The sequence below is a fragment of the Macaca mulatta genome, chromosome 7 (assembly GCF_049350105.2).
Source record: "Macaca mulatta isolate MMU2019108-1 chromosome 7, T2T-MMU8v2.0, whole genome shotgun sequence".
Lineage (NCBI taxonomy): Eukaryota > Metazoa > Chordata > Mammalia > Primates > Cercopithecidae > Macaca > Macaca mulatta.
Genome location: NC_133412.1, coordinates 171,494,096 through 171,505,204, shown reverse-complemented (window position 1 = coordinate 171,505,204; position 11,109 = coordinate 171,494,096). Strand labels below are relative to the sequence as shown.

Here is an 11,109-nt window from a genome sequence, read left to right as displayed (position 1 = left end):
GCAGTCAAAGAGAAAAATGTTCTTTTTCCATTAAGACCCAAGGTTGAAAATTAAATTAAATGGCAGCAGAAGAAGAAAAGCTCAGTTCTACAATGGTGAAAGAGCAAGGCATGTGAACCCACTAATATTAGGTCCCAAAGAGATAATATCAAAAAGAAGGCCAAGGGTTGCAAATAACAAATTTAGCCTTCTGAAAAGTCCACAGCAATGTATCCTTTTTCCCTCCAAGATGAGCAATAATTTAATCATTCAACAGTGGCCTGGTTCTTGGGAAACACTGCCAAAAATTAAAAATTAAATGGATCTGGAGACTGGGTTTTGCTCTTTAAGTTAACTTACCTTTTAAATGACCATTTACACTTCACGGCATATGAGCCTATTTTTATCAGCCGTGGAAACTTCCTGCTATTAGATGTTGGGGTTACATTGATGAAGAAGACAAAGTTCCTGATTTTAGGATGTTCAGAGTCTCTGACAAGCTTCCAGGCTAGTGTACTGGACTTCCCAATCAACATCACAGCAGATAAAGGCTGACTTTTTGTGTGCATGAGACTGTTTTTGTCCCAAGAAAACCCCTTAAAATATTCAATACGTTCTTTTCTTTATTGTTGGGGAAACCAAAGCAAAAGGCTGATAACTCAAGAATAGAAAAGTTCAGCTTTGATACACTCTTACTTTCTCCCTTGTTCGCTGAACATATCTAGGTGAAACAAACAAACAAATCAATCAGGGGTTAGATTGTATTAGCCAATGTCTTTCTGGGAGAAAAAGAGGGTGCTGACCTATTTTCTGGTGTTTATGTAGCTATTAATAACAACTGCTTGGTTTTGCTAGGATTTGACTTCAAGGCAAATTAGAAAAGAAGACATTTTTGTAGGAAGAGAACACTTTTTGTGGTAAGAGAGGTGATAAAATAAAGATTCATCTAATGTAGGATAACAAATAATTGAACTCTAATTCCTTTCAAATAATAATGATAGCAACATGTTTTCTCTGTGTTCAGAACTCTCCCTTCTGAGCACTTCCCAGACATTAACTCATTTAATCCACACAGCACGCCTGGGCTCCAGCTGTGTCTCCACCACAGTGGACTCCTGGGTTGAGATGTCCACCAAGAAATCCGGGATCCTCAGCTGTCCAGGGATGTTGGACTTCCCAAGAGGATCTACCTACAGAGATCTTTATGTCCTCCTAGTTATTTTCATCAAAGTTGTATGAAAATCCATCCAAGGTGGAGGAGGGGAAGAACGAGGGCAGGAAACAGGTCTGGTTTTGTGACTACATGTGGTCTTAGCCCTAGTTTGCCTTCTTATGAGACAGGTGGGGAAAGTCACAGAATTGCAGAGCATGCTCATGGGTGTTGCAGGTTTGCAGGAAAGGATCCCAAAAGAAATTCCCCAGGAGCCAGGTGGGTGTGCCATTTGCCACAGGCTACAGTGTTTTGATTGTAAGGAAAGAACCTTTGAAAATATTTTGAATGAACTTTTTCTGGGTAACTGTGCTTCCCCAGCCCAAGTGGAGAGGTGAAAAAAAGGCAGAGGTCCTAGTTCCATAGCCTCACTCATCACATCATTCAATATCTGTCTGTTCTCAAGGAGAGATTATTGGAAATTCTTTCATAGCTCATGCTGCACTCTTTTACATTCATATCACACAAAACAGAACTTTTCAAAGAGCTCATCTCTAGGTCAATTGTTTACTCCTCCCTTTAAACACCACGATATACAAGAAAGCCAATGGTGTTTGAGAAATTAACACCTAGTGCAAGAAATGCACCCTTGATAACAAAGTTCTCTTTTATCAGACTGTAATTAATGAAACTTCTTTCTGTCTTATAGAGTTATCTTGTTAACTCTACCTTGTCTTACAGAGTTACCATAAAACTCCATTAAGTAAAGACATATTTTTTTTAGCACCAAGACAGGATTTCACCAATTGGAGGCTGGTTCTTCATTTTATGACTTGGTTTCTTTGGTAGCACAGTATGTATCCTCTCATGGGGTCTAAGCATTGTTTTGTTTTGTTTTTCCTGGAATACTAAAGCATATTTAAATATAAGAGAACAAGTCTCTGAACAAGAGGCTTTTTAATAGTTCAAGGTTTTTTATATGAAATGGTCCCAACTTTAATCCATCATTTTTATTCTAAGGAAATGTGCCTGGCAAGGACACTAGCCTTTCTGGACCTAGCTAGAGGGAAGAGATACTCTAAAACACTCTAGAACTACCTTTTTTCTCCTTTCTAGAGAGCCTTGGTAAATAGTTTGTATAAAATATTTTTATATTCATTGAAATAGCAAACACCCTGTGTGACCACATTAGATAAAAATGCAGAAATGCCCAGGAGAAAACCTCCAAGCATGTGATAATATGACAAATGCCAAGGACAAGTCAGGACACATTTCAAAACCTGCTCAATTCTTCTAAAGTCCATCTGAAACTTCAGTTTGGTTTTCACTCTCATACATATGTATATATACACACACACACACACACACACACGGTTGCTCATGCCCACTCCTTTTCCAGTAGCACAAGGGTTCGTGAACATCAAGAATTAAAGTCAAAGTAAGATTTCACTCATCAGAAGGGAAGTCCACTAGCTTATGTAATAAATGGGGGAAAAGGTCCTTAAATTGCACTAATATACTGATTTTGCTAACCTGATTTGAATTAAAGCAAATAATCAAAATTGTGTTCAGCTCCTTCTATCAGAGGCAAACCAAATTGACCTTAAACTGTTTTAAATGATGCACTTCAACCCTCGGCAGAGGGTATCTTATGATGCAATCAATCAGCCTCCTTAAATGGGGCTCTGAGCTGTGTTTCTCCCTCCACTACCTGTCCTATCTGTGAGGCAGGAATAGTCCCTATAATCCAGTATGCCAGGGTCCCTTTGGGAACAAAACTACCAGGATTCAAATTCCAACTCTGCCACCCTCTCGCTGTGAGCCCTTGAGTATGTTTCAGAGCCCCTGAGTATCTCAGCGTCCTCATGAGATATGTAGGACATGATGTGAAATGCTTGCTGTATAGGTGGCCTTCCATAAATGTGAGCTATTACCATCTTCCAGTTTTTATTTTCCTGGGGGGAATCATAATATCAAAATATAAGTTACCTGATTCAGGAATATGTGATTTGATTAAAATATATGCTACTTCATCAAAACGAGCTCAAATGCCACCTCCTCCAGTAAGATGTCCCAGATGCGCAGTGAGGGGGAATCTACACTACCCGCTTTGATAACAGTGGTACCATTTGCACCTCTGTTGTAGCTCTAATCCCACCTGCCTTCTTGAGTCCAGGGAGTGTTACCAGGTTCTCAGGGTATTCCTGACAGCGTGGGCTGCACCTGCTCACCTGTGCATCCCCCCAGAGTCCCAGCACAGTGCTGGGCACAGAGGTTCCACTCATGTTCATGTGTCACCTCGACAGCCAAGCAAAGCCAGCCCTGTGTGCGAGGAACGGTCGGCTAATATCCCGTGCTGCAGGCAAACCGGCATGTTTCTTCAGCCCGTTGAAACGTGTGCTTGTTCTCATAACTGATTTCCTGCTGGGGGTAAAGTTCTTGCAGGCAGAGTCCATAGTGGAAGCTGGGAAGGGCATTCATCTTTTGGACCCAGGGCCTTCTGTGGTTTTTTCTAATGAATGGTCACTTAATCTGCCATAGGTATCAACATTACAAACAACCATCACAGACCTCGTGTTTTCTTTCAGTTAGAGTTATAAAGAAAAAAAAAAAAAGAAAAAGAAAACAGAAAATAAATTGTCACCTGCCACGAATATCATAAAAAAAAATATTGGTGGAGGCTGGCGGAAGAATCCTCAAATAACAACCCCGAAAAGAAATTTCAGCTTCTAGTATGAACATGATTTAAATTTTCATGAACAAATCATCTGGTTCTCACAAAGGCAGCAGCAATGAAAAAAAAGTAATAAACCACGGGGGTTGGTGGGGAATCTGTGACCCAATAGGGTCCCCCAAAGGACCCTTCTGACCAGACTTTGGTGCACACTCCTTGTCTCAGAGAGCACCTCCTGCACTGGGCTAATTATCTTTTAAAATTCATATCTGGAGCCACGGGCTGGCTCGTGGGATTAAGCACAGTATGCTTTGCAAATTGAAAATAAGATAGCTGTTAGGAATATACACTTGCCTCTATGATTACCGCGGCAAACAAAGGCAAAACATTAATTTACATCTATTATAATAGAGAAACAAAGCCGGAGATATTCCTCGTATCGCAGGCAAGAGATGAATTTGCAAAGGTGATGTTCCCCGAAGATGAGGCGGGCGATGGGCTACAGAGGTGAGGGGCTTTAGGGACAGCATTGAGAGACCACTGAGTCCTTTGGAGGTCATTATGTCCCCTGCACTCACCTTTTAGACAAGGAAACGGGTTCAGACAGAGAAAAGACAGGGTCATTTCTACTCAGCCGGTTAGGGTCAGAAAGAACTTGATCTCTCTGAAATCCACACTTGATTTTCTAACGAGAGGGTAGCCATTGGATTGTGGTCTTTAATCAGAAGGCTGTTAGGGTCACATTGAAACTCCTAAGATGATGTATTTTACCCTACGGAGGCTTTCTTCCATGCTTAGCATGTTGGAGCCACTGTATCAGCTGTGGTGGCTATTATTACAATTTTTCTTTTTCACAGATAAGGCACTTCCCCACATCCAGTCAGTCGGAAGACAGCAGTACCTAGACTGTCCCTCAGACACCGGATCCCAAAGCAGCTGGTGCCACGGTCCATGGAAAGCCATTCCCAGCTTCTCATTCTAGATGCTCCTTGACAGGTCAAATCACCTGACAAGGAGCATTTACCCATCCAACAGGAAGAATTTACCTACCCCTCCTCTGGGTCTACCATCTCCCTCTTCACAAATGCCCCATGTGGCATGAGGCATTACTGCTGTGTGTCAAAGAGTCCTAGGCACCACTGAACTGTGAGCCCCTGAGGGCAAAGACCGACTCTCTCTACCACAGCCGCCATGTCTGCCCTCTGTTAGGACTTAGGGCGTGGCTCCGGAAGTGAGACTGCCCGCTTCACGGAGACTTCATCCTGCTGCATCTTGGCGGTTCTCCTGTTGCTTATCATCCAGGCCTTGCATCCTCTCATCAGTATACATACATGGTGCCACGTACTAACCATGTCGAATGCCGGCTCCTCAAACACAACCTGTCCACAAGACCACACCAAGTGACTCTCACAGAAAGCACGATCTTAACAGAGTCTTACTGGATGTTGGTGAGATTCTAGTGGCTGGTCTGAGGCGGGCCTTACAGTATGGTTCTCCGATCAGGAATAAAAGTGGGTCCAGAGATAATCGTCTAAGATTGGTGGTGGGTGTAGCAAGTTGAAGATTTTGCCAACCTTGGGGTGGCAAAACTCCAAGTTTTGGAGTGGGGGGTAAACTCCAAATTTACTGCTACTTATTGAAGAGTGAGAGTAGCTTGTTGTTCTTTTACATGGGTTTTCTTGGAAGTTCCTAGAATAAATAATAAAGGTGTTTATAACTTTTTTTTCTTCCCGGGCAAGGATTTCCTGGAATTGTGAAATCACGTTGATGCAGCCAGGAAACTGGGGCAAATGGGTCTGGTTCTCTAACATGTAATTTATGTCACCTCATATTGAATGTCACGGTGGGCAATTCCTATGGGGATTTCTATGCCACCCAAAGGACTTTGGGCTTAGGAGGGACAAAGCCTGAATTCTGGTCCCAACAATGTTACTCTCTCATTGCAAGACCTCAGTGAGTCACTGGCCCTCTCTGACCCTCAGTTTTCTCCTCTGTCCAATGAGCCTTACAGACAAGACTACACTTCATTCCACCACTTGATGACTAAGTTTATTTGCCTAAGGGGGAGGCTTGAGTAGTGACCTGACTTCCCAGCAGAGACAGGAAAGGGGAGGAGTGGGGGTAGGGGGTGGGGGGGCATCAGAACAGGAGGGGGTAGAGAGGCAGAAAGGGGCAGGTGTGGAAGGCTCTAGAACAGCAAGGTCACTTTACTCAGGTCTGGGATTTTTAAATGTTTTATCTGGTAGAAATGCATACAGCATTTACAAATTGGAAATAACTCTGTAAGCTCAGATAAGATTGTCTCAGTAATATTGTCGCCAGAAATGGCTCACCACGGCTTCCTTTCAATTAACCATTTAAATCACAGCCCATACAAATCCCAACCCCCGCTGCTTTATAATAAAAAAAAGGAAAGTTAAACTAGAGCTAAAGAGTTCTGATTCGTGCTGCTGAATATGGAAGGTCTGCAATCTTTCTCATGGAGCCTAGAGTCTAATGTGACTCTTTGAAAGAACATTCCTTCGGCTGCTGGCAAAGATACCTTCCCCCCTACCCTTTTCTCCTGAGCTGTGTGGTGATTCATTATAGATAACCCCTCCTGATTAATTTTGTTTTGACTTTAACTTTGACATTAAAAAAAGTAAGAAAAAAACATAAGAGGTAAAATTCTCCCCTCTAGCATTCACCGTGCGACTATTTTTAGCCAGCTTTGGTGTTTGATGCAGAAAAGGGAAAAATCTAAATTTAGAAAGAAATTAAATTGTTGATTGTCATCAAAAGTCCCGGCTGTCAGATTAGAAAGTCATTGTGTTAGACCTTTTGTGATAAATAATAAATCAGCGATTTCCTTGAATCCCTTATTTGAGTTCTTTTTCTCTGTCAAGTGATGCGTCAGAAGATGCCTAGGCTGGTGAGGCACAGGCCGGCTGATCTTCACCAAAGTCCTTTCAAAGGTGCACGTTTGCAGAGGAGTCAGTGTGCCCTGGCCTCCAGGAAAGGGAATGGCTAATTATCTGTGTACCTGGATTGACAGAGGGGGCCTGGCCCAGCTGCACAATAAGGGGTACACAAGGCTGAGCTTGGATTCTGGTTCCAACCAGTGTGGGAACCCAGTGATGTTGTTTATTTCCAGGAGGCTCAGTTTCCAAGTTTATAAAATGGTTTGAACAATGCACATTACGCAGGGATGTTGTGTGGAAATTGTGAGCACAGTATGCAACATATGTAGGTGTCAGAATTTGGAAACAGTTATCACAATTATAATAATTATTAGTAGTAGTGTAGACAGCTACAGTAACTCCATAGTGCAGACGCCACAGGGAATCCGCAGGGAAGTCTGAAAGTGACTTTCAAGTATGTTCTGTCCATTTTGGCTCAAAGCAAATGACTAAACGGTCTCCCTTACATACACTAAGCTGTGCAAACGCGTGCGAGATTAAGATTCCACTCCCTTTCGTGATACAAGGCACAGCTGTGTTCTAAATGACTCTCAAACGTCATGCTCCTGGCTAAAACTCGCAGTGGAGGACTGAAATCAAACCCTTTGAGGAAAAATTAAATGATAGAAACTAAACTGAATGTGAACCTTGGCCAGTTAAAATTAGACAGAAATGTTGGTGAGTGTCTTCCTCAATCACCTTTCCAGGCCCCTGTGTCCTCACCCTCAGAGACATGCATGCCCTGTGTTAATTTCTCTCTTTTTTGAAGCCCTGTGGAGAGTAAGGTGCCTGGACAAACATTCAGGGAATAGCGTTTAGGGCACTGCATTGTTGGAAGAAATAAATGAAGGAAGAAGGAAAGAAAGAAGGCCGGGCACGGTGGCTCACGCCTGTAATCCCAGCACTTTGGGAGGCTGAGACGGGCGGATCACGAGGTCGGGAGATCAAGACCATCCTGGCTAACATGGTGAAACCCCGTCTCTACTAAAAAATACAAAAAAATTAGCTGGGCATTGTGGAGGGCACCTGTAGTCCCAGCTACTCTACTCGGGAGGCTGAGGCAGGAGAATGGTGTGAACCCGGGAGGCGGAGCTTGCAGTGAACCGAGATCACGCCACTGCACTCCAGCCTGGGTGACAGAGCGAGACTCCATCTCAAAAAAAAAAAAAAAGAAGGAAAAGAGCGAAGGAGGGAGGAACGAAAGAGGAAAGGGAGGGAGGGAGTAAGGAAAGGAAGGACAGCAGAAGGAAAGGAGGGGAGAGAGAGGAAAGAAGGAAGAAGGGAGAGGAAAGAAGGAAGAAGGGAAATGTAATAAGTCTCAGTGGTATGAGTGATTTTACAGTATAGAGCATTATTTTGCAGTTTCTAAGTTATGAAGACCTGAGTGTAAACTACTCTGTACATAATATTATGCATATAGAAGGCAGCTAATAAACATCATTGATTAATTTGGAGCAAATTTTACATTTAAGTTGGTATAATAATAGCAATTGTTACCATTACAAGCAAACTATTCTGTGTATATGCGTATACTATGGTATTTAATTGTTTTCCTCAGGCGATTCCAAAAGTTCATTTAATTTAATAAATAGGCCAGGTGCGATGGCTCACACCTGTAATCCCAGCACTTTGGGAGGCGGAGGCAGGCAGATTACTTGAGGTCAGGGGTTTGAGACCAGCCTAGCCAACATGGCGAAACCACATCTCTACTAAAAACACAAAAATTTGCCGGGAGTGGTGGTGGGTGCCTGTAATTCCAGCTACTCTGGAGGCTGAGACAGGAGAATCGGTTGAACCCTGGAGACAGAGGTTGCAGTGAGCCAAGATTGTGCCACTGCTTTCCAGCCTGGGCGACAGAGCGAGACTCTGTCTTAAAACAAAACAAACAAAACAAAACAAAACAAACACACTAAATTAATAAGAAATAAAAGTAAGAGACACTGGGCTCTTTTTAAAAATTTTATTGCATACATCGAAAGGGTATGACTTGATGATTCAGTATATGTATGCCTGTGAAATAACCACCACAATCAAGCTAATTAATACATCTATCACTTCCCATAGTTAGGATTCATGTGTGCATGTGTGTGTGGTCAGACAAAGTGGAGGGGCCTGGAACGTGGAAGACATTATATTAAGCGAAATAAGCTGGACCCAGAAAGACAAATACTGCATGACCTCATTTAAACATGGAATGTAAAATAAAGGTGTCGGTCTCTATCTGTGCTCTGCTGTGTCATCAGGTCATGTGCCTCCTTCAGCCTGATTGGTTCTGAGTTTCACAGAAGTCCATAAACATCCTAAGCTAGTGAAGAATGGGCCCTGGAGCTCACTGAGAACAGTGGCTTTGGCTGAAGCCACTGGGGACCCTTCCATCAGATGCACCCACCTTAGAAACCTGGTATATGGCTCAGCTCAGCAACCTCAGGTCTCTGGTTCAGGGAGGATCTCTGAGCCTTCCTTCTCTAGGCTGGGGTCGGTGGAGTGAGTTCCTCACGGACAAGTACTTTCCGTTGTGGGTGACCTTCTTGTCTAGGGTCACTAGGCAAATTAGGGTCAAGACTTGGTTTAGAAAAAAATTGTTCAGAATCTGTGTTGGTAAGGGGGTGGACTCTTTTGATCAGGTTGCTTCTTTTTGATTATACAATAAGAACTTTGGGCTAGATCTCTTTGGAATATGATCACTCAGTCATGGTGTCTGGATATGAATGTTTATTTCTAGGGGACCTCATAGTATATGGAATTGGGCTAAACAGAAGTCTAGATTTGGGGGAAAGCTTGTAACAACCCCTAGATTCATTTCGTTTTCTCAAGTGGGGCAGGTTGTGCAAATCAAGCTCCTCTGGGGTTGGCCCAGAGGCTATGTCTACAAGGATAGGGGCTAGCAAGAGTCCATACAGTGTCCCTGCTTAACTGGAGCTGATGCTCATGTCAGTCTGCAATGTCGGCACCTGTTCTGTCCAGGACCCATGGACATAGGGGGTCTCTATCCATGTCTGACAAGTGGAGAAAATGAACCTTTGCGCTTGGAGATAGCATCAAGTCCATACTTTGCTTCTTGGTGTTATGGTCCACTGTGGGTATCACTTGCTTGGAACAAAAAGTTTTTCTGCTTTTGATCGTAGAATGAGATGTTTTGCTATAGATATGGGAAGAGCCCCGATTAGTCGCGCTTATTCTCGGCTTACTAAAGTCCTTTCAATTAGCTATCCTCTCTCTACCTGACTAATGTCCAGAACCGCAGTCCCCTATATATATTTAGACAGATTTGTATCAACATTGCATTGTTACACTTCACTTCCTCCTTTTTTTTAATTATGTAAAAAAAACTCACATTAAGCCGAATCTAATTACTGCAATGTATATTAGAAGCAGGGCACCATCAAAATTTTATTTAAATTAATCAGGTTTTGATTTAAGATATTAAATTCAAATTAATCATGTAAAAATGGAAATGATCCTTGACGTGCTTCCAGCTGTGACTTCAGTCTGTTTTCTCGTGAGTCACTTTTGGGATGTCTTGGGGGGAACATTACAAAAATTCACGCCGGTGCTATTTCAATTAGAGTTATTTAGCAGGACAGATGTAAAGAATATGGTATAATTAAGAAGGAGTTGACGACGTGGCTACAGATTTTCAGGATTAAAAGGAAAAAAAAAATACATGAACTAGAGTGAAAATTGACTACTGGCCATGATGCCCAAGTTGAAGTGCAGGGAGGTTAAGCATTCATTAAAGACAGAAAGAAGATTTGCAGAACCACAGGACTTTTTCTCTGGAGCAATCTGCAGATCCCACTTTGGTTTCAACTTTGAAGTTTCATTAACAAGCCGGTACTAACTGATATTGCAATTCTTATCATTCCTAAAATTATCTTTCCCCGTGGCAATCATAGCCTTTGACTAATTTGATTCCAGGGCCATCAGAAAGCTACGAGAGTGAAAATAGTACTTCAAGACCCATTTTAAATCCAATTGCATATACCGGCATATATAACACTGCCTATAGATATCCAAATGTTATTTATGCTCATGAACATATATATTAGGTGTGACTAGGTCAATACATTCTTAAAACGATGCTACTTTTTCATATTTATAATATATATGACAGATTACTAAGTGTTTGAACATACCCCGACTCATTTTTAATAGCACTTAGGTGGAGTGAGTAATGGTCCTCTATTCAGGGAGAACTAAGATTGGACTTAGAATGGTTATGCGATTTGCCCAAAGCCTCATATCTAACTGGACACTAGAGACCAGAACCTGACCATTCTTCTGATCTTCGCACAGCAGTGTGTTACTGTGATCCGTGTACTCCATAGCAGTCTCACCTGTAGGTAAATCTGGTTTTCAAGTCTTTA

At 42.4% G+C, this 11,109-nt stretch overlaps 1 long non-coding RNA gene across 1 annotated transcript; it reads left to right on the top strand.

The window, feature by feature from the left end:
• Positions 1-1,324: 1,324 nt before the first annotated feature.
• Positions 1,325-5,509, top strand: LOC144329681 (uncharacterized). Its single transcript, XR_013395297.1, has 2 exons — positions 1,325-1,408; positions 4,661-5,509. It is a non-coding gene; the product is annotated as an uncharacterized LOC144329681 (long non-coding RNA).
• Positions 5,510-11,109: the final 5,600 nt, after the last annotated feature.